This window comes from Ambystoma mexicanum, chromosome 13, assembly GCF_040938575.1.
Source record: "Ambystoma mexicanum isolate Mex_15411 chromosome 13, UKY_AmexF1_1, whole genome shotgun sequence".
Lineage (NCBI taxonomy): Eukaryota > Metazoa > Chordata > Amphibia > Caudata > Ambystomatidae > Ambystoma > Ambystoma mexicanum.
In genome coordinates, this window is record NC_090938.1 from 682,639,439 (window position 1) to 682,663,758 (window position 24,320).

The 24,320-nt window shown below is 46.0% G+C and overlaps 1 protein-coding gene across 1 annotated transcript in view; it reads right to left on the bottom strand.

Moving 5' to 3' along the window:
• The window catches only part of MED1 (mediator complex subunit 1), a 509,499-nt gene that overhangs the window by 424,582 nt on the left and 60,597 nt on the right, over positions 1 to 24,320 (bottom strand). The gene's annotated exons all lie outside the window — the stretch shown is intronic.

Below are 24,320 nucleotides of genomic sequence, written 5' to 3' on the forward strand. Positions count from 1 at the left end.
ATAAATAATTGCTTGCTAGCTTTAGTGCTTCCCATACCACTAACCAGTCCCAATATATATATATAGGACTTATGCCCCATGTATATGTATATGGGGTGCATCAGCCACGTTTACTCTCAACAAACAGGCACATAATCCCAAAAAATACAAACAGGAAGTGAAAATACTCCCATAAAAAAATAGCAAACAGACACATAGCAGCCTGTTCCGCTGCTTTCACCCACACACCTCCATTGATATGTTTGGACAAGTGGTTACAAAGTGCCACAGAAAGAAATGTCTATTATTGCCCAATCTGAAGAGGTCAACATTTATTTTTACTGTTAATGAATAACTAGCTGCAAAGAAATATTTATTACAAAACATTTCTGTTTTACAGTGAAAACCCATGTTTTGCTTTTTTTTTGCTCGCTTATAAAATACTGTCATTGCGAATGGGACTTCGTTTTGTACTCCCTAAATAAAGTGTACTCCTAACTTTAAAACAAAATAGGGAGTCAAATTCTCCCATAAATCTCACCTGTAGCACTGGCGCTACTATATTGCCCGCCAGCGGCTTTTGAGCGCGTTGGGACACTGTAGGCAGAACATGGTAGAGTTCCTACACCTGCAGTAAACGGAGCTTGGCCCAGTCTCCTCACTGCTAGTTTATTCATCAGGAGCCCATGCCTGCTTCTTTAACAGCATTTCTCAGGGGATGGCCCCTGAAATGGGGAGAGGAGTGAGATGGAGGGAGGGAGGGAGGGAGGGAGGGGGGCAGGTGAGAAAGGACACAGAACAAGTGCCTGGGATCCAAGTGAGGAACCATGATCACCGGCTACTGTCTGTGGGTTATGTTAGCTGGAGGATCGGGCGCAGGCAGATGGCATACACCCTCGAGCTTCCTCGGAGTTTCTACTTGATCACAATGCCACCTAAGTATTAAACAGGTCACTCGATTGAGTGTAGGATAAAACGTTTTTTTCCTGCCAATTTAAAAAGATTTCCCAAATCAGAAAGGCAAAGAAACGACGTCAGCCATGAGAGTATTGAAAGGTGGCCTATCCTGTTCTTTTGCGGACTCGCAAAAACAAATGAGCATATAGTCGAAAGTCTGTCTACCTAATAGAGGAGAAGGACTACGCAAATGGGAGGAGTGGACCAGAAGGCTTAGTGAGGTGGAACGTTGATACTGGGCCTAGACTCATTTATAAGATAAAGTCGAACAATCTGAAGCATTCTGGTGTTGTCCACACACCAACTGCTTTTCTGAACTACACACAGCATTATACATTTGCCACTCTCAGAATCAAGAGCAGGTGTTCGAGTGCTTCCACAAAGAAGAAACCAGGACTTGTGAAATTAAGTCGAAGTAACACGCATATTACATAAACCAGAGCTGATTAGATGAACCGAGCAGGTATTTCGGGTGGAACACAGGGGCACCCAGTATGGCTTCATGTAGCACTGTGTCTCACAGTAACATTCCGGTAGAAGGTAAGCTATGGAATAGCAAGCTGGACTAATTACCACATAATGTTGACATTCACTGAAAACAAAACGCAGGTGAGCCATCTGAAACGTGTGGGACTCATTGAATTAATTATGGCATTTGGGTGCAGCACAGCTGAATGGCCCACAGGGGTATCCAAAACTGTTGTTAATGCTGCTTAGTGGCTACCCTCGTCGGGGACACCCAGTATATTTGAAGGAAAGGCTCCAGCGTGGGCACAAGTTGATTGCAACAGTTACCGCGGAGTCAGGTGAGCTCTTTGCAACAGCTCCCGTTGAGATAACCAGTTACCTCTAAACTCAAAGCAGGATCTAAGTGGATCCCAGGACCCCACAAATTGATCAAAGGCGGCCTGCACAGGAACCCAGTGAACATGTTTACTGATGTGCGGGCTCCTCGGCTGGCTGCGAATGTGAGGGTTAATTCCCAATGCCACACAACGGATAGAGGGATTGCTCACCTTTAAAATAAAGCGGCTGGTTGAGCCTTCCTGCAAATCAATGCAAACGCAGTGCATCCAAGATCTAGAACATGTGTGTGTATAGGACACTCTTGGCACGAAAGAAGAAATCTTGACATCCAGTGGTAGTCAAACGTTGGTTGTATACTGAGCCCCTCTGAGTAAAAATATTATTTCCACCCCCTGCAAGCTGTACCATGCTTTGAATTTCTATTAATTGGCAATACTTTCTATTAGAAGCAGTCACTGTAATCCCTTTTTAAAGAGCCTCGACATCTTTCAGTCCCCCTTACGTTGGCCAGCCCCACAGCTCGAAGACCACTCATAGCCAGTGAACTTGCATAGAACACCCAAATACTAACAGATGCCTAGTATCCAAATGGCTCTTCACGCCCATCACTGAGCAGTCAGGTATACATAAGAAGATTAGACAGCTTGAACTTTATTAAAACCTTTACAAAGCAGCTTAGCAGATGTATATACAAAAACTACCTATATTCAGCATCTCTCTAACCCCAATGTACCACCCAACTGACAATCCCACAACATGCTCTCATTAGCCCCAAATGAATATGCAATAAAGCCAAAAGCATTTAACTGCCGCTAAACAGCTTCATCCACCACTTATATTTAGCCTTACACTAACGTTTATACTTTGCACACATTCTTTAATAACTTCTCATAGTCTCCAAGGTACGCACACAGGGATCGAATCTGGGGGATAGGGACTCCTGTGTATAGTTCAGAAGAGCAAGGTAATACCTGCAGCTACCCAAGAATTAATGACAAGTGGTGCCATACAGACCTAGGGATGAGTCATTACATCTGTGTTGGCCATTTGAGATTCCCAGAAATACGTATTCAAGTCACATTTCTAATTGTTTTTTTAATCATGCAAAATTATGCACAGTCACTACAACATTTTGAGTCAATAACTTAATTAGTGAAAAGAGTGCGTGAACGTTACGGGTTGATTTCATATACATATCTATACCTATATGGCAGCTCCTACTCGCTGTGTGATGTCTCATAGCTCAGAGCAACTTTGAGCTCCACTTATCAACTCTATTTCCATCAATGAACACTTATGCAATTGTTCTAGAGCATCCACTAACTGCAAGTCCTACTTTATTCACATTCCATCCATTCATAAATCTGTTGAACCCAATTTTGTTCCATACTTAGGGAACGTCTATTGCAAGCATGTTTTTGATGTCTACATCTTTAGGGTGCCAACTGTAATACACAATGTGCAGAAATCAAATGGTCCAAGGAAATAGGGTCTACCTGGAACATACCAGGCATAGGACCCTTTACTTCCAATGGGGGAGGGGGGCGTGAGGGGGCTGGCTTATACAGGACTCATAGGAATTCTCTCCAATCAGGCTGACCCTACAAACCACCAAACACACCAGCTCACCCAAAATGGATGTAGATTGGTAAATCTAGATGACTTGAAACCGGTCTACACCAGTTTAAACTAAAACTGAGGGTTCCATTTCGGGGTTTGGATTACCCTATGTAAACAAAACAGCCAATTTGGCTCTGGCCTGCGGTCCACATCAACAAAAGGGATAGTCTACAATAAATGGTCAGGAGGATGGCTTAAAATGCACGAGTTCCCCACTGGCTACTGTGATGAATCCAATGATGTCATCAACTACTTTCCTAGAGGTAACCTCTCCTCATATGACCAAGGGACGGCAACCGCTACCCAATCCCGACCATGGGGGCGGCAATTTGAGGTGGAATGAAATGGGGGGGAAGGCGACCCTCAGGGGTGGGGGGGGAGTGAGGCATTGTCGTATGAGACATGGCATCCCCATTTCCCTTTTAGGGATATCCCGACCATTTCACATGATTTAATGGGATATTGCAATCCCCCTCAGCATCCCACAAAATTGCTTGACCGTATCCTTCAATATTCTGAAACCATCATCGGATCACAGGTGAATAAGAGATGGAATGCTGCCGAGAGTGGAAAGAAGCAGTAAAGAGAAAGACATAGCAGAAGCAGCCGTGCAGGAGTGAGAGAGGCCGAGATGCGGCAACGCCGACCGAGATCCTGGGAGTCCTTGCTGGAGTGACGGTGCAGGATGGAGAGCCCACGGAAGGAAGGACAGGCATCAAGCGCTGCTGAAGAGCGAATGCAATGCTGCGCACGAGAGCCAGCTAATTGAAGCACCCATCGAACAAGCTTTCCCGCAAAGGAGCAGAAGCAGTTACGAGGAGCTGCAGAGTCCAGGTAAGTGTCTAGGACACTTAAAAACAGAGGGACGCTCTTAAAGACCGGACAAGTAGTACCAGTCCACATAAATAAAGCTAAGTTGTCTTTATTGAATACCGAACTGAATGAAACAAGCAAAGTGGTGTCTATTAAATATCAAGTTAAATGAACTAAGCAAAGATGTATTTATTGAACACTAAATTAGGGGAAATAAGCAAAAAGGCATACATTGAATATTGAACTGAATGAAATGAGCAAAACATGCAACTGTTCAATTAAAATGAAAGGAAAGAACAACCTGTTGAACTATGGCACAATGAACTGCAAGCCAATAGAAAGTTAAGGCGAATGAAAGATCCGAAGTGCAAAGTTGAGAAACCATGGATATGTGAAAGTCAAGGAACGGCATTTGAGAAAATACTTGTTTGACTGAATATTGAAGAGACCTGGAAGTTTCTGGTTGCGTGACCTGTAATGGGTGGACCGTGTTGTGTAAAACTGCACCTAGACCAGAGAACTACTATTATGAACTGGTGAAAGTGAATGATAGGTTCCTGTTTGCGTGACCTGTAATGGGTGGACCGTTTGGTCTAAAACTGCACCAAGACCAGATAACCCCTATATGCTAACAAGGAAGTTTGCTATTGTGGAAGAAAGAAACCAACTATTGGTGTATACCAGAATTGGGGAAGGGAACCCTAAGTTGTAAAGAACTGTTAAAATACGAAACCAAAGCTCCAAGATACTTCTTTTTGCATCATCTTGCCCTGAAACTGTATTGAACTTGGGCAAGGGTATTTTGACCTTTATTGCTTCAAGTCCAAAAGAAGGTAAATTGAACATTGTAAAGAATGTATTGACATTGGGAGAAGAGAAGGTGAAGCTTAAGCCCGAGCTGGAAATAGCTCAGAACTTTACTTTTGGAATACTATTTAGTTTATAGTTGACATCCCAACAGATTGTTCTGTTTTAGTTGGGAGGGCAAGTATAGGTTTTGGACACAGAGACTTTTCAGTTGGATATATTGACAAAGACTTTCCTTAGTTTCTTTAGGTAGGGAAATCTCACCTTAGCATAGGGCAAGTTAGGCCTTACTGCATCCTGACAATTTCATTAATACATTTTTTTTTGTTATTTTGAATCTGTTGTCTGTGTCTCCTTCCAGGATGCCAATCTCACAGTAGGGGCAATTGTGCGGTATCCGTTTGTTGTTCTAGGTTATCCATCTTGTTGATGAATAAGTTAATACAATTGCACCTTTCTGAAGACATAGAAATTACTGGGTCAGGCAGTGGGTTCAAGGCATGTTTGACTGCCATGAAAAGAGCTTTCCCGCTGTTGGCAGATGCTGAGATAGTTGATGAGTGATATCAGATTTTGGCTTATATGACGAGACCGGCACTGAGGCCATGAAGGCGGAGGACGTAGTACTTCCTCTGCGCTTTACACCAGTGCCCGGATGGTGTGCTTACTTTTGGTTACCAGAGGGCAAAGGTTTGAACCCTGATGTAGTTTGAGGGTAGCTTGAGCGCCAACCATTTCCAGTATGGTTTTGTTGAGAGTTGATAAAGTTTCAATGTTGGGGTTGTGGGGATTGTAGAGTTGCTGGTTTCTGTTCTAGTAATTCTAAGGGGGGAAAGGTCCTTAAATGAGCGACTCAAGGGCACTGTGTGCTTACCCTGTCCCTTGTTGGACAGAAGGGTAAGTGTAAGGAGGATGGCCTACCCAGTCAACTGGGATAGGTTTCAAGAAATGTTATCCGGGGGATGCAGAACTGGTGATGTTGAGTAGGTCTACTACAATGTGGGTGGTGTTTAGAACATGTTGTTTTATGTTCAGGGAATCCATGAGGTGGAGTAAAGAGTCTCTGGTGCTTTCAGTGGCTTCTGTACCTGGTAGATTGAAGTCACACAGGAACAGGTGTGTTGAGTTTGCAATTGTTGCAGAGAATAGAAATGTCACAGAGCAATGACCCACATGTGTGTGGTGGGCAGTAGATCAGATGGAACGTGGCAGTCTATTTATGCGATAGAACTTCTCTCAGGACATTAGAACTTCTCTCAGGACATCTTCCACGAAGGGATCCATGGCTGGTTTGCAGGCCCAGTCTCATTTGTGACTAACTCATTCATTCATCCACATGATGGAGAATAATATTGTAAAAACAATGTTTGTCTTGACAAAGGCCCACAGCAGGAATCCTGGGGCTCAAACACAATGCAACACCACAGTAGGGCGAAACACAGTGTTCTGACATTTTAATCTGTGCAACATTGTTATTGCATATGACACACCATTGAATCTGTGTACCAGATTTGGGAACCTGTATTAATGAAGGGATACTTAATGGATGGCTATATTGATGAAAAGACTTATGAATGGACCTTAAATGCAACTCAGCATTTCAGACAGTTTTTGAACTTGAAAAACCCATTTGTTTTCTTGCCTACTTAATTTTTTTACTATTACCCATACTAACATCACATACAACAGATAGTGTGTTTAAATCTTGTGCTGAAATATATTTGTAATAGTATGACATGGGGGTGCCGGCCCAACTCGCAGAAAGCCAACTAGTGGAGGCCGTATTGCCACGTGGTCAGGCTCTGGCATGGCTGACCTCTTTCCTTTCCGGTCGACCCTCCCAGGTCCAAATGGGCTCCTTCCTCTCTGACATCTTTTTCTCCACCTGTGGTGTCCCCCAGGGATCCAACCTCTCTCCCTGGCTTTTCAACCAGTATCTGGCACTCCTTGCCCACCGCATCGCCGCTCTCTGCCCCCACTTCCAGTGCTATGCGGACGATACCCAGCTCATTTTCAGGCTACCCTCGGCCTCCTCCTCTCCTTCCCTCATCTCCGACTGTCTGTCTGCTATCCAGGAATGGTGTGCTGCCAATGACCTCTGCCTTAACGCCAGTAAGACTGAGATTCTACTCATCGGCACACCCACTCCCTCCTTCCCTGCAGCTCTCTGGCCGGCCTCCCTTGGCCCCCTTCCCGCCCCTACCTGCAAGGCTAAAAACCTCGGGGTCATCTTCGACTCCACACTCTCCTTCTCTCCTCATATATCTGACGTCTCTAAGAAGTCACACTACCAGCTGCACCTCCTCAGAGGTATTCTTCCCTTCCTCTCCTTCCCCCAGAAGCTCACTGTCTGCCGGGCCCTGGTTCTCTCAAGGCTGGACTACTGTAACAGCCTCTATCTTAATCTGCCTGCCTCCACTCTCCGCCCTCTGCAACTTATCCAGAACAGAACTGCGAGACTTGTCCTTGGCCTCAAGCCCAGGGACCGTATCTCTCCAGGACTGAAATCTCTTCACTGGCTCCCAGTGGCTGCGAGGATTAAGTTCAAAACCCTCTGCATTGTCCACAAGGCCTTCTGGGGCCTGGGGCCTAAATACCTTCAACTCTCTCTTCCGAAATATCTTCCTTCACGAGCCCTTCGCTCATCCGTCTCCAACTCCCTCATGGTCAGCCGCTTCTCGAAGCAACGAGCTGGGGGTAGATCTCTCTCCGCAGCAGGGGCCTCCCTCTGGAACAGCCTTCCTGCCTCCCTGAAACTTGAGGAGAACCATCTCCGGTTCCGGAAGTACCTCAAAACCTTCCTCTTCGCTTCTGCCTTCTCTCTCCTTCTCCCCTGCTAAACCTGCTTAACTCCCCTCTGAATTCTGCACTAAACCTGCATCTGGGCCACTCTCAGCGACCTCGGTCCAGGGCCCAGCCACTCTCCACTTTCACTGCCTCCCTAGCTCCCCCTGCACTGTGGGACTGTCACTGTATCCCTACAGCCCCCCTTCCCAGCACTTCTCAGCACTTGTTCTGCACTTACCTCGCACTTGCCACCAGCTGGCCCTTTTTATTTATTATTTATTATTTTATTACGCTACTTACCTTGTACTGCACTTCCCCCCCACCTCCTCCCCCTGCACTTTCTCCTTTTCCCCTTACCTCTGCACTTGCGCGATCTGAATGACACCTGGCCTAGTAGGATCGTTTGTCTGTCTTCCCCTTGTTTCCCTCCCTCCCTGCCTCGTCGCGCCTTGAAACACTTGTGTATAGGCGCGCTACAAATACCATATCATATCACGTTTCGTCTCAGCTTTTTGTAGGTGGCAGAGGTGAGGGTGAGTGCAGGGCTAGAGTACATTTAATTTAAGGCTTTAATTGGTTGGAGTTGTCAGTGTCGGGACTCTGTCCGCTGCACACCTCCGATTAGTGGTTTAAGGTTCAGCCTGCAGCCTGGATCATGATTTGTCTGGGGACCAACTCCAAGGCTCCCAAGTGGTTGAATGCTTTTTGGGATGACAAACCTTTGAATGATTGTGGACGCTGGCTAGATTCGATTGTCCAATGAATCCAATTCTTCTGTAGTTCCGCATCAGATCATCAGGATGTCGTCTACGTAGCTAGCTTGTGTACTTTACCATGAACTACGCTCATATAGTGTTGCGACTATATTCCTTGGCCCATCCACCCCTGAACACATGCTCACCACCAACAGGGGGCGTAACACCAACCAGGCCAACCATGGCACCCCGTCCCGGACCACTAGGCTTGCCCTATATCCCATCAGTCCCTAATCCTCACTCTAATCCCATAACTGGGACTCCTTTAGTCTTATCAGACTGACATTCCTTGAAATCACCCTAGCAACTTCTACCTCTGCCCCTGCTCATCACAATTCCCTACTCTGCAAACTCCTTCAGTAGGGTCCTCAAGGCCCACGCAGCCAATACAAGCAACCATGAACTACTCTGCACCTTTCATGAACACCAATATGGTTCAGTGCACTCCAATCCAACTTGCGACTGCGAACATAGCACTTCCACCTTCTTTTAATCAGGACTACTTCTTCCAATCTCACGGAGATCAGCGGTTTCCCAAACAGGATTAGACGCGGCTTGTCTAACCACTGCAACATGTACTTTCAGGCTACCCAATCAGGGCACTGATCACAGCAACCAATCAGGGCACCTCCCACCGCAACCAATCAGAACAGGCATTACTTACAGTCAGGAAGTGCTCAAGACACGCAGTTTGCTGTCTCACTTCCTGACTGAAGACCAACGGCAATAATCCGCCAATCCGGCATCAGGTAAGATTTATTAGAGGATCCCTCTTCGCCCAACCGCGCCGTCCCACCGCGGCACTCGCGCCGTGCCCCGACACTGTTGTGGCCCTTTGATCACTAAACCCGAGCCCTGGGACCACACTGGCCATTCACCCACGCCCCCAGGCGCCACAAGTCCCACCCACCACAGAACCAGACCGGCTTCGCACAGCCTAGCCCCCCTGTACCTGGCTTGCTCATCTGCACCACCGGCCACCTGCCCGCCATCCCGCCTCACCACTCACGGAGGCCACCCCACCGCCATGATCAACAGGCCCATTTTACGCCTGGTGCGGGTTCAACAGAGGCTCAACCCCCACCTGAGGGATGGACACACACCTCCCCCTGGTTCCAATCTGGCACTCGCACCCACACACAACACAAGCCCACTCATGTTGCCCCAACCTCCTTCCACGGCTACCGCCAAACAATTGCCCACTCGGGCCTCATCCCCACCCCTCTTTTTCTTCGCCTGGCATCCTGCTGCCTCCACCACATCCCCTCGGCACCACCCACCATCTCGCGCTCCCATTTGTCCTCACCCCGGGACTGTGCATCACCAGGCCCCACCATGCCACAACCTCTACACCCACTCCTACCTTCCTTACTGAGGCAAGCACCCACAAATCCTGTGTGCATGGTTACCGTACCTGACCCAATCACCAACGTTAATCATTTTAAATCCCCTGTATCTTCACAGACCAGGCTACCCAGTCCCACTGGCACCCAGACTTGGGAGGACCAGATACCAGCTCTAATTAGAGTCTACCACCCTACTCATTTTGGTAAGATTCAACCACCCCTTCATCGACACCTCATTGCCTAACAACCTAGCATGGCCTTCACCTGGAACTAACTAACTGTCCTTATCTTCCTTTCTCTCTCCCTTGGTACTTTGTTCGTGTTTTATCTGAACCAATGGTTCAATCTGTCAATAATGTCAATACGCATTAATCTAAACATGAATGCCTTGCTGAATGAAAACACTACAACCACCGCTCACTGTCACCACTTACAATTACAACCAACGTACTACTGTTCATATATCATGACTGTAATTACATTAATTTTATGCAAAACCTGTTAACATGTGATCATACTTGCGAAACCATTATCCGTATTGGACTATGTCGCACCTACTTTTTCTCAAACAATGTCACTGCGCTATGCACTTCACTTACCCACTCACTCACTTCACAAATCACAGTCTTGAAAAAGACTTAGGTCGAAACGCGCGTCGGCTGTTTGCACTCACCAACTGGCAGTAATTGCCACACTGATGATCTTTGGTTTACCAACATAAATAATAAAAAACCACATGCACCAATAATCCTTTGACTCGACCAGGACTAAAACTGCCAGTTCTTGGACAATCGAATCCAGCCAGCGCCCACAATCATTCAAAGGTTTGTCATCCCAAAAATACATTTAATTTTGGGAGTAGGGGAATGGGTGGGGTGGTTGTAGAGGGCGTTATAGGGGCTAGCCCCCTATAAATATGCAGCAAAATGTGGGTTGTACCATGCACACATGAATTCCTAACTTGAGCTGCTTCCTTAATGATTTCAAAAGGCATAAAAGCACTTGGAGGAGGTAACTGTGCTGTGAAGCTGTGAAGCTGAGGGAAGTGGATTGTCCCATGCACACCGGAATCCCTGACTTGAGCCACTGCCCTGATTTCAAAGGGTGTGCTGTGAAGCTGAGGGAAATGGATTGTACCATGCACACCGGAATTCCTGACTTGAGCAGCTTCCTTGATTTCAAAAGGCTGGGCTGTGAAGCTGAGGAAAGTGTAAACCGGAGTGTGCCACTCACCGACATGGTTGATATTGCTGGTGGCTGAACGAGAAGAGCTGCACGCCAATAGGCCATTCAGGCATGGTGCTGCTGTACAGAACCCTTAAAATTAAATAGTACAACTATCCAACAGTTGTATGCTTGAAGACTCCAACAGTTCAGTTGACTGGGGCGAAATGGTAACACTGCACAGGAATCCTGAGCTGCTCAGCAACTGCACCATCAGACAATTCCCAGCCTCTTTCCAACTGCCAGAGCTGCATTGTGCCCACAGAGCCGAAGCAGCCCTCCCTACTATTTTATTCTCAAACTAGATTTATCTTTCCCAGAATCTATTCTAGACCAGAAACCTTTGAGAAAGCCTAAGAGTCTTTAGGGACCAAAAAACTAACCAGCATAAATGTAAGGGACTCCATTTCCTGTTTCTGTGAATGCCTTCCTACCCCACCCCTCAACATGTGTACTGCTTGGCAGCCAGGCAAATAACAGATTTTCACCATTAGTGCCAAAGGTTTTCCTTATTATTTGTATGAAATGTTACGCAATGTCATGTTTAGATTGGGATATTAGGTGATGGTGAAAGCACTTCTTAGAAGCAGTGTATTAACATCTGTGTCCGGATGGTTTAAACTAAATAGCGATCCTTTAGTGCACTCAGTGTCCTCCTTCTACTGAAACATAAGGTCCACAACTTACTCTAATAAGGTCTTGCCTGTCCAGACATACCTTAATCTACAAAGAAATGCCCAAAGGATGGAGCCAAAGAAAAAGTTTTAATCCTAAATGTAATGACTCTTTATCCTCCTGCTTACCATAAACTAATAACTTAATTTAATGTGATACAGTTTACATAATAAACTTTACACAATCTAAACTTAAACATATACATATACTAAGAAACAAAACTAAAATCTAAACCTAAAACCTAAAAAAAACTAAAATCAAAAACAAACCTAACACAAACTTTACAAAGGTTTGGCAAAAGTAATTCATCATAAACATACCGCTCCCGGTCCATCCCTAATCTAATGGTAAAAACCAACAACTTTTTCCTTATGCAAGGTTAGAAATTGCTGGGAGCTAAATAGCTTCTGCTTCTACCCTAAGGGAGCTATTGTGGCTCCCCAGGACAACTGGTGCGTTACAAAGTGGTGTTTACAGACTGGTGCCTTATATGTGACTAATGTTGAGTGTTTTAGATTGTAAAGAAGGAAGAATTAGGACACATTTAAATATAATGGATCAAACATAGTGGTCAAAATGGTAAAGCGTTTATTAGATTTGCAGTGCATGAGGTACTCGCTCCTGCCTACTGGGCGTTGCCTGATACCCAGGAGCTGGTTTCGGCTCCTTTTTTTTTTAAACAAAAAAAAATCTTTATTGGCTTTTATATTACAGTTGACAGGTTAAACTTGTACTCATCTGAAATCTTACTTTATAACATCTAAGTTTCAACATTTCCAATTGAATTCTCCTTCTCCTGCCCCTCCCTAGCCCGGTAAATAGCCATGATATAGTTCTATTTCTTAGTGTCTCCTTATCCTGCACACTTCTTCACCACTGCTTTTCATCCCAACGCTCTTTAGTCCTCACTTTCTCTACGGTTTTGGTTAAACAGAGTTAGTGCGAGGGCAGTCCATTGCAGCATGTCTTCGCCTGGGTCTTGCTTTGGCTCCCTGATCGCCCGTTTCCACACTCCCGTTTCTGCTATTGACCATTTTCGTAAATCTTCCCACCATTTCTCCACACTCGGCCCCCTCTCTGCTTTCCAGTTCATGGCTATGCTGCATTTGGCCAACACATATTACAAAAAAGGTAGCAGGCGCTCCTCTTCAGAAAGAACATGGCATGATAACCTGTTCTGAGATGAGAGTTTGCAGCACACGCTTTTTGCTCACTGTACCTTTCACAGATGGGAAATATCCATTTGCATATCAGTCTTTATCCCGCCCACATGGACAGTCCAGCACCGAAATGCTATGACAATTCCTCTCTGAACAAGAGTACCAACAGCAACCTCATACACGTGTTTCAGCCTTGTTGGGCCTCATCAGTGAGGTGAAGATGTGCCTCTCTGAGCACAGTGAGCAGGGAGTCTACATCTGGTTGCCCCCAGGTAACTCAGGGTGACCAACCCCAAGTTCCTTGCAAATATTTCAAAAAAGGTAGCAGGCGCTCCTCTCCAGAAAGAACATGGCATGATAACCTGTTCTGAGATGAGAGTTTGCAGCACACGCTTTATATCAGATCTTTAATCTTAAGAGCATGTTCTCTTTTGTTCCCTTTCGGAAAAGACCCAGCATGCATGCCTCCGGGGTTTGGATATCTAAATGTATGCCTCCTTTGGCAACCTTATTTGCAATCTCTCTCCAGGATTTCTGTATAGAGTTACATTCCCAAAACATATGTACCATGCCGGCTTTTCCATTTCGCATATTGGACAACAAGGTCTGCCTGTTCCCTTGAATTTGGCCATTACATCTGTGGTCAGGTAAGCTCTCTGTATTACAAAGAATTGTAAAAGTTGCAATCTTGCATTCCTGGAGACATTCTTATGATAGTCAGCCACCTTATGCCAATCCTTATCTCCAAAGGGCTTCCCTAGTTCTGCCTCCCATCTTCCCTTGTTTTTCAACTCCCCCCTGGGGTAGTGCTCTATTAGCATGTTGAAAATCTGGATATGGTGTGCCCTCCATCTGAGATATCTATTATTGTTTGTATTTCTTCGCTGCCTATTGTATCCTCCCCAATGGTTGGCCATTTGCGTTTGATCGTGTTTACCATGGAACTGTGCAGTAAAAATTGCACTCTGTGTATGCCTTTCGTTTCCTGTAATTCTTGCAAATCCAATAGTTTATTTATTCCCATCAGGTCCCCTATCGTGATGATCCCACAAGTCTCCCCAGTGTATGCACACAAAAGCCCTTAGTCCTCTACTGTCTGTCATTACTGCTGCTAGAGGTGTCGGTGGCGATATTGGGTCTTTAATTTCCAGTGTTTTGCAGGCTCTCTGCCATATTTGCATACCCAGTTTCACTAATTGCAGGTATCCTTGCGGTTCTGGCTGAGCAACCCAAATCAGGTCTATAAATTGTAGATGTTTTATTGCTGGTTGTAGGAGTGCTGTGTCTGCAGTGGGGTCATCTGCAAGCCAGCTCACCACATATTGCATCTAGCATGCTAAGTAGTACAGTTCGAAGTTCGGAATCCTCAACCCCCCTTTTTCGTAAGGTATTAAGTGTTACCCTGTGTCTCTGGCCCCGCCCTAATAAGCTTCTGCACTCTGTTTCAAGTTTAATGAAGAATTGTTTCGGTATGTTCTATGGTATATTCCCAAAGCAATGTAGCAGTCTCGGCAGTGCCACCATTTTTAATAACGCTGCTCTCCCCATTACTGATAGAGGCAACTTCCCACAGAATTGCATTGATTATACTTGCCCTTCCATTAGCTTTATGATATAATGTGTGTGCGCTTGTTTCAGGTCATGCTAAATGTCTAGTACTAGGTATCTGAAGGATTTTTTTCCACGGTAGTATCAGTTCCGGCAACTCTGCTTTGTTACCCTCAGCTAATTTGACCAGCAGGAATAAACATGATGTATTCCTGTTGATTACGATCCCAGACAAAGTGCTAAAATTGTCTAGCACGTCTAATAGATATTGTAAGTTCTTTTCCAAGGTAGTGTAGGTATAATAGCACATTGTCTGCATCCATTGACACAATGTGTCTCACCCCTATCTATTGCTATTCCTGCCTCCTTATATTCCTGTCCCAGGAATGCCGCTAATGGCTCCATTGCAAGAATGTACAGAATTGGAGACAGTGGGCAGCTTTGTCTGGTGCCTTTTTTGTAATTCCCATCTTTCTGAAAAAATGCTTTATGTTCTAACTCTCGCCATAGGTTTTATAAATCAATTTTACCCAGCTCATGTAATTTGGTCCAAATCCCAATCTAGCCATTGGGGCGTAGAGCCTGTCCCAGTGTACCGAATCAAATGCTTTTGTTGCATCTAATGAGGTCACCTCGCAATGCTCTTTCCTGCCCGCAGTACTATCGATAACGTGGTATTAACCTCCTTAGATTCCAGGAGATGTTCCTACCCGATACATATCCTGTTTGGTCAGGATATATAATTTCTGTTACTACTCTCCTGAGCCTATTTGCCAGCACTGTTGTAAGAATTTTGTTATCTTGGTTCAGAAGGGTTGGGTTTTGGAAGAGGGATAATTACTGCCTCTCTCATGCTTTCTGGGAGCGACCCTGTTTCGAACGCTTAGTTATATCCCCTCGTCAGGACAGGTGCTAAACTATCCGCATATACTTTATAGTATTGGCTTGGCAGTCCATTCATGCGTGGTGCCTTAACCGATGGGCAATGTTCTTATTATATGATAGTCACCACCTCATCTGCTGTTATGGGCTCTTCTGATGTGTACTTGTTGCTCATCTAGGTGTGGTAAGGTAATGAGATTTAACAATTCCTGCAGTTCCTCATTTCTCTCTGCATGGGAGTCCTTGTATAGTTCTCGATGTTATTCGTAAAACACCTTGTTCAGTCCTACCTGTGTGTTACTTGATTTGTATCGAGTGTATTGTTGTTTTCCTGTTGTTACTCTTGTACAACCAAGCCAGCGGTATGCTAGGTTTGTCCACTTGCACATGGATTTTTTCCAGGCATTGCGCATAGCTGAAATTGCCCAGCCTGTCCCATTGGGTCAGGCACTTTGGTCGTAGTTTAATTTCTTTGCTCAAATGGTCTCCCCCCGCACCATTCTTTCGCTCAGTCTCTTCTAGTTCTTGTTCAACTTTGTGCATTTCTGAAGCGACAGCTTTTCGCACCCCCTCCCTCCTTGCTTTGGCTATCATCTCTCCTCTGGCCACTACTTTATACGTTTCCCATATTGTACCCACTCTATTAACACTACCGTCATTAACCTTAAAGAACGTGGTTGTGTGTTCTCTTATATGCTCACTTCTGAGTCTCCAAATTGGTATTGGCAGTCTAGGGGCTGTTATCACCCATTTCGGGACTAACGGGCATGGTCCGACATTACTCTTGCTTTATATTCTGCCTCTTCGAATTCTCTGATATGTTCTTCCGGTGTCCAGTCAATTCGTCAACCTCAAATTGGTCGAATGACATTTGGTCGACGCAATTTCGTCGAAAACCATTTCGTCAAATTTTTTTTAAAAATTATATATATTTTTTTGGGTGTTCGTTTAGGCAAAAAAAGGTTTTTTAAGGCAAAAAATGGGGACCCCCCAAAAAAAATAAATAAAGGGTTAAAATAGAAGAAAAAAAAATTTCGACGAAATGGTTTTCGACCAATTTGCTTCGACCATTTGTCTGGTCGACCAATTTTTTTCGACGAATTGACTGGCAACCGTTCTTCCCCATGAACAAGAAGTCCAGTCTTGTGTGTACTTTATGTGGGGCGGAGTAATGAGAGTAGCCTCTCTCTCATGTGTGCAGAGTCCTCCATGTCGACCAGGTTGAAGTGGTGTAGGTGGCGTTCAGGACCTTTGCGGGTGGAGTTGGTCTTTTGTAACCTGTCATCTGACCTGTCTATTTTGGGATTCAATGTGCAATTGAAGTTTCCACCCCATACTATGAGCTCATCTCTGTACTGTTCCAACGTGGCATATAAGGACCTGAAGAATGTTGTGGCATCATGGTTGGGTGTATATGTGTTTACTATACATATTTCTTTATTCTCAAGCATACCGTGTATCAGTACCATTCGGTCTTTGTCATCAGCTTTTGTGTGCAATGTTTTCAAACGGACTGTTGGACCCACCCAAATGAGGACTCCCCTGCCATACAGAGTATGTGGATCCCACCACTATACCTCCCCATTTATGAGCAATTGTCTCCTGTCTGAATTTATTAAGGTGTGTCTCTTATAATAGGGTAATTCCTATTTTCTGTCTGCGCAAGTATGTGATTACTCTCTGCCTCTTTCCGTAGTTGTTCAGACCTCAGACGTTCCAGGTCATTACTTTAATGCGCCCAACCATCGTCTAATTGTTTGCATGGACTTTTCCCATGCTTCTAGTGTGCCTCTCACTGTTCTGGGGGTCTTGGCTTTCTGTGTTAGGACTGCAGAATTCTCCATTAGGCTTAACCCATTCCCCTTAACCAACTCACCCCCCACTTTTATTTAACCAACCCTTCTCCAACTTAAACTGTCCAGTCATGCACTGCATGTTAGACTTCCCCACTTCCGCTCCCTTCCTGCCTAGTCACTAGGCTAGGCGTTCGGTGCCCAACGAGTGGATACTTTGTATCGTACCCAACCAAAAAGTGATTGGGATAGTAGGAGCTCTCTTCCGTCCCAGGTCTCTCCTACCAAGCAGTTTATGTCTTCTCTGCCGTATTCCTGCTTATTGTCATTTTCTCAAACGGCATACGCAATGTGTAATTCAGAGTTTGGTTTCCTTTAGGTCTCAAGTCATTTTGTTTCCGATTGCGTGAGGTGTGTCCTGCTCCAGTTTCCTGCCATTGGCTATATGCTTTTCCTTGTTTTTTGGGGGCTTGTTCTTGCTTCCTGCAAATGAGATGGTCAGTCTTTCTATTGTTGGTATTTTTGCGCTGTCCATACAGTCTTGCACCTCTGTTGGGCTATCGAAAAAAAACAGGGCTCTGCCCTCATGTATTAGTTTCAATTTGGCCGCTTTCTTCAGTCTCTCTTTAGTGGCCTATAAATTGGGCTCTCCTTTTCTGCACCTGGAAGGTATAGTCGGGGTATATTGCCAGTTTCGCTGAGACTCTTTGTATAGTGCCCCCTGTCCTGGAAAATGCCAAGATCTTTTATCTATCTTTGTAGTTTAAAATGTTGGCGAGAATAGGCCTAGGGGGGAGCTCCCGGCTGGTGGTTTCCCGACTAGGGATCTATGTGCATGCTCAATAGTGAATCCCTGTGTGAGATTCCCCGGTCCCAGTTCTTCTAGCATCATATTCCCTACATAATTAGTTGGGTCGGATCCCTCTATGTCCTCCGGTAGCTCCAGGATTCTGTTGTTAGGATTCTGATGTTGTTCCTGCGCACGCATCCTTCAGCGTCTTCTGCTCTTTCTTCTAGCAGTTTTACCCTACGGTTTAGTATGTTGACATCCGACGTCGCTTGAGCTACTTCTTTGGTGTTCTCCTGTACCGGTTCTTCAAGTTTTCCCATGGGTCCAACAGTGCTCTCACGTATAGCCTGAATAGTCCCACAGCGATCCTTACTGCGTCAATCCTTGCTTCCAAGGTTGTTTGTAATGCTGCTATGGCATCAAGTATTTGTGGTTTCCATTCTCTGGTTGGTCCTCTTTACCAATAGCTGACCCAGCATCTTTCTCTCCTTTGGGGCTATCCTGGCCTTTTGTAAAAGCTTCCATATTGGTCTGTTTTCCTTTGGTCGCCATTCATTTTGGGAGATTGCTGCTTCAGCTTTTTAGCTCCTTTTGATTGGTCTCTGTTGCGCTCTTGCTATTTGGTCTGGCCTTTCTACCCGTTCTGTAGCTCTTCCTTGCTTCTTCTTCGTTATCTGGTTAAACCTTCACGTTTACCCCCGATTCCCTGTGTTATGGGATCACGTTCATGTCAGACATGGGCTCGTTCTTTGTTGCGGGTCCCTAGGCTTCTGCCCTTTCTCCTGTCTCTCTTTGTGGCTGGTAGGCTGCCTCATTTGCTTTTGGCTCCTGCCCCCTTTGTGCTCTTGCTCATGAGTAGGCTGTTTCTCTTAGTATGTGTCTGCTCATTGCCTGCTGTCCCTCCTTGTGTGCCGTGGCTGTTGCTGAGCGTGTTTCCTCAATGTTTATTTGTGTCCTCTCAATTACGTACCTCCAAATGTTTAAGAGGTGTTCCTCTGAATCCCTCGGGACTTCGTTCTGTGCTTAGTAGGGTCTGGGAGTGCCCACTTGATCGTAATGTAGCTGGGTCATTGCTCGATTAGTTGTTTAGGGCCATCGGCGGTCGTCGGGAATCCCTGAGATAGGGGCGCTGTGCACAGCTTGTAGATTCTTTGTTGCTTGTCCAGTCCCTCCCCTCCTTCCTCGCTGGGGACGTATTCTACTGCCCGCTGACGTGGGGCACCTCTCTGCTTTCTCATTGTCGTCTGCACTGCTCCTTGTTGCTCATCACCCAGGTCGACCAGCCGGCTCTGTTGTCCCAGTGGAGTAAAATTGCCCCTGCTACTCTCTGGTCGCTGCCATTGTTCTCCGGGCCCTTTCGTCCATGCAGTGCGTTTCTGCGTTTCATGCCTTCTAAGGCTCGATTAAGTGCGCGCTTCTTATTTGGAAGCTATTTCCACCGAATTGTGCATTTATTTATGGGTTGAGCACACCGTATATAGCTTATCTTTGTAAGATCGGCAGGAGCTGCAGAGAGACACGTCAGCTTCACATGGCGGTTAGCCACGACCTCCCCAGGTTTTAGCTCCTTATCAATGAATCTGAATTTCAAACCCTGCTTATGTCTTCCAAGATTTTTAACTTGCCCACCCAGGAACTTGGATTTCAAAACTCACTATGGGTTTCTCCTGGACCTTCTGTCCGCTGTTACCTCTTCGTCAGGGTTCTTTCTTCTGCTTCATATGTTTCACAGCACGCCTTTCTTGTAGGCTCTTGGATACAGGATTCACAGTAGACCGCTTTTATCAGACCAGAGAGGTAACATTCACAACAGTGACTCTCCTAGTCATTGATGCATCTCAGGAATCTTTATTCATCTGTGTGAACAGTAGCAAGACTCTGGGATTCTCCCCACGCCTCTGTCAAAAGCCTTGGGTAGCAACATTCACAACAGGCCTCTTTTAGGCATTGGGTTACAAGACTAAGACTAAGCCCCTCTTCTAGGCTTGGGTTTAGAATTCATAACAGGGCTCCCATCCTAGGACAGGGTCCCTCCTGCCAAAGCCTAGAACATCTCATTTGCCTTTCCATGGGTCAAGGGTGAAAAACCTCAGGATTTGGCTTTCCAGTTCCTCAGAGGAGTGGAGAGGGGCTGCAGTGCCCTTTGGGTTAGGCTTCCTCTTCCAGGACAACAGCTCTCCCCTCTCTTTCAGGCAGCAGTTCTTCCAGGGTTCTTCTCTCCAGCAGCCTCCATGTTTATTAAGGGAGCATCAGCAGTCACATCCGCTTCCTCCGGGTCCAAGACCCAGACTGACGTTTCCCTGCCCCGTTTAATCCCACTGGGCTCTCTTCTAGGCTTCTTGTCTCCCGTCCCTAGGATTGGTTAGAGTTGGTAATGATCTAATAACCTCATTATCACTTAGGGATCAGATACTGTGTTGCCCAAACGCTGCATTGATTTCCTCCCCTCTAGCCTGCAGCTGAGAAATTTATAGAGGGTATGTAGCATGCAGCACCATTTTGGCAATTCGTTGTTGCTCCGTGATGTTCTGTAGTATTTTGCGTGTACCGCTTACCAGGGTTCACTGTATCTCTGCCTTTAGGTTTAGTTTAGTTTAGTGTATTTTCTTATATAGGGCACCTCACCCAAGGGTAACTGGGCGCTTAAACTTAGACAGGGAAATAAAGTTACATACATCAAATACAAATCCCGCCAGGCGGGGAAGGGTTACAGTTCACCTTTTTACAGAAATGGATACTGGAGGTGTGTTACAGATCACCCTAAAGTCAGAGTCGATGAGCAGGAGATCAGAACAAGGGAAGGGGCGAAATATTATTGGTTACAATTATACATTATTATTAGGTGTGTTGTTTCCCGCTCTATGGGCCCTGGAGTATATGGTCCAGAGGCATGCTTTGATATTCCAGCTCATGGGTGGGTTTGTTCTGTTGCGGTACATACAGAAATGTGGAGATCTCTGCCAAATTACCACACCAGGTGATAGCATCATCTGCCAGCTTATGCGATTGTATGGCCAGGTTGTATCATTATAGCAGTGCCTGGAAAATGCAGATTGCATGCTAACACAAAAAAGAAGTGTTGGCTTTGTCAATGCTGGTTTTACAGCATGGCTGTTCTAATATTACCTTTGGCAAGTTCTACCCTGCTATGCTTTCTTAGGTTTTGTATGTTATGGTATGTTATGTCATCCTGCACCATGTCATGTCTGAACTGCTGGGACACGTTGCGCAAAGTTAGTTCTGCTAGGATTTGGGGGCTTTGTTCCAAACACATCTTTGCCAGAAATGTTAATTTAAAATTGTGCATCTTCCTTTTGTTTGAGGGGGGGTTGCAACTCCCATACCCCCAGTTTTGACTTCCACCTTCACTTCACTTACACCTAAACCTGTTCCACAACTGTGCTTTCCTTTCTGAATTGCGAGCGGTCAACAGAATTGCATTTGTTGGTTTTAAGGGCGTTCTGCTCCTTTTTTTTTATTATGTATCGTCCATCCCCCTTCATTTAATTTTTTGGGAGATGATGCCATTTTTGGTTGTACAAGATGGTTATGTCATGAAATATTGTGTCATGTTGTTTCATACTGTTTCACAAGAACGTCACGTTGCTCTGTGCAAGGCTTTTCGAGAGCTTTGAAGCTACCGGGAGACACACAGCACTCCAAAAGTCACCCAAATAAATAAATGGTGCAGGTGAGCAGCACTATGTCCATGAAAAGGGCCATACCTCCCCCGAACAGACCTACAAATTAAGCTGGCAAGCAGACCCACACTTGTTGGAACTAGGGTCTCCATGTTCTCCTCTAAGAGGAGAAGATAATAGCAGCCCGGGCTACAAGGGGAGATGCGGCTTAATTATGCAGAAAGATTTCCAGATGAGCCCATCTACACATCCTACTATAACCATCCTAATAAAGTTCTCAGCAGACCTCAAGCAATTCCAGGGAGCCATGTCCAGAGCTTTGCTCTAAGAGGTGCCACAGTTCAAAATCCACCCTCATTTAAAAAGGTACCAATAGTTCATCCCACCTTGCCTCTCTATAGGATCTGTGACAAATCTGAGGATGTTGTCCCTTCTCCCATAGGGGGGAGACCTTTCCCATGGGGCCAGAGCAGTGCATCCACAGTACAATAGTTACCCTGGGGGTGGTGCACCAAGGGAGGATCACATTGGGGGTGGGGGGAGAATTCACCCATGGGATTGGGGACAACCATCACTAGAGAACACAGTATTATCTCGCTTTACCATATTCAACCCCTTCTCCAACACTAAATCCTCCTGCCCCCATCCTGGATAGGGCTAATATATTTTGTTGGCAAGTCGGTCAACTGTGATGAATCTGATGTCATTACTCCTTTCCCAGAGGTAGCTTCTCATGTGACCAGGGGATGGCAGCTGCCAGCTGATCCTGACCCTAGGGGCAGCTATATGGGGGAGGGTACCCTCCAGGGGGTGGAGTATGTCACATACTGTTACGCACTTGGTCTTGATGGTCGTGTAGATTAGTAAGCCTCCGTCCCCAAGTACCACACAGACAACGAGATATTCAGTGTCTGTGCAGTCTTTGAGGCCACAGGTTTTTTGTGAGCCGTCAGGTCTGGAACCGGGAACAGCCCAAGGACCCCTGGAGCACTGCAAGGCAATAAGTGACTATCAAAACAATGTGCGTGTTGTACAATAAATACCCAGCAAGGAAAAGAGCACCGCTTACCTAGTGTATAGAAAATGACACCCTGATGGATAGTGGGGCCCTGGACGGGGCTTGGTGTGCGAGACTCTGTGGATGGGCGCACACCAAGGTTTGAGGCAATCCAGGTTATGCAGCCAGGCGAACGCCTTGCAGAGGCCGGTGGCCAAGAATACCAAAACACAACGAAATCCGTGAGGCAATCCAAATCCAAGTCCGAGGTCGTAAAAAATGTTCAAAGGTGCCAGAGGAGTAGACAAATCAATCCAGTAGACAAATCCGAGGTCGTGACAGAGTTCAAGCCAAAGTTCACAAATGCCAAGGGTTAGACAAAAGCAATCCAGTAGACAAATCCGAGGTCGTGACAGAGTTCGTAGGAGCAAGGTTCAAAACAAGGAACAAGAGCCGTACAGTACTGAAAGAGTTCAGCTGTGAAGCAACGCTTCCGTGTTCCTGGCCGCTTTTGAATCCTTGAGAGAAATCACGTGATGCGTGTCACGTGATGCGGAAGCGTTGTTGCCACGTGACTCCTGGCGGTGCTCGCCCCCTCACGTGATGCGTGATCGTGTTGGCCCTCTCACGTGACGCGAGGATCGTTGCAAACGATGTGGATTGTTACGGGCTGCCAGTGGGAGTCTCCATTGTGCTTTCCAGCGCTGGGATGGCCGGTAAACCCCTGGTCCAAACAGTGTCCTGGTATGGCAGGTAAGATGATGCAGTCTCCGACTGCCAGAGTGCATAAACGGGATCCCCTGATGGATTTTGGCAGAGACCGGGCGTGCGGAGGGAGCAGGGAGAGGGTGTGCGGGAGAAAGCGTGACACATACCCCTAAGGGATGTTCCCTCCCTTCCTCATGCCTTGATGGCATTTTAGAACACTCTTCAGCCACTTGTCAAGTCGACTTTGAGTATTCCATAATATCACCTAAAGAGTATTTTATCAACAACTGAGATGAGGAAGATGTGAGGAGCAATACTTTTTACTCCTAATGAGAACCACTGTCAGCGGTCTAGTCACTGGGGAAATTTTATTGGCCCAACATGGTTTAAAACAATGCCGGGAACCAAGTATTGTGTGCTCCAGCACAGGGCAGAGTGAGATATTGGCAGTGATGCGGAAGCCTAAGCAGCTACATGGTGCCAGAGGGTAGCCGAGTGAGTGACCTCGCCCAGAGAGGCTCAGCAGGAACCAGAACGAAGCACGAGGAAGCAAGTCGTGCTTCCTGACCGCTGCAGAGGCTGGAAAGCCGACCGAAACCCAAACGCCTACTGGAGGTGCCGGAAAGGGCAGGGAGAGACGCGGGAGCCAGAGAAACAACTGACTTGGAGTTGGGAATACAGAGAAAGCATAAGAAAAGAACCGATGAGCCCAGGGAAAGGTTTGGGATGCCGAAGCACTGTCGGGCGAGATAACGAAAGTGACAGTGGGACTGGGGTCTGGGACCCTCAGTACGAACCTGGGGGAGACCAAGAAGGGAAGCCAGAGAGACATTACGTGTTGAAACCTGGTAGAAAAATTCACCAAGTGTTTGGAAAGCAAGCTGAATGATAATATAAAGAAATATCAAACACACATTGTTGAAAGAAACTGCATGCAAGTCCTGGCACAAGAGTATACGAGGCAAAGTCAAGTGTGTGCGATAAACTACAGTAAGAAGAGAATCTCAAGGAAGATTCAAGCCCTTAAGATT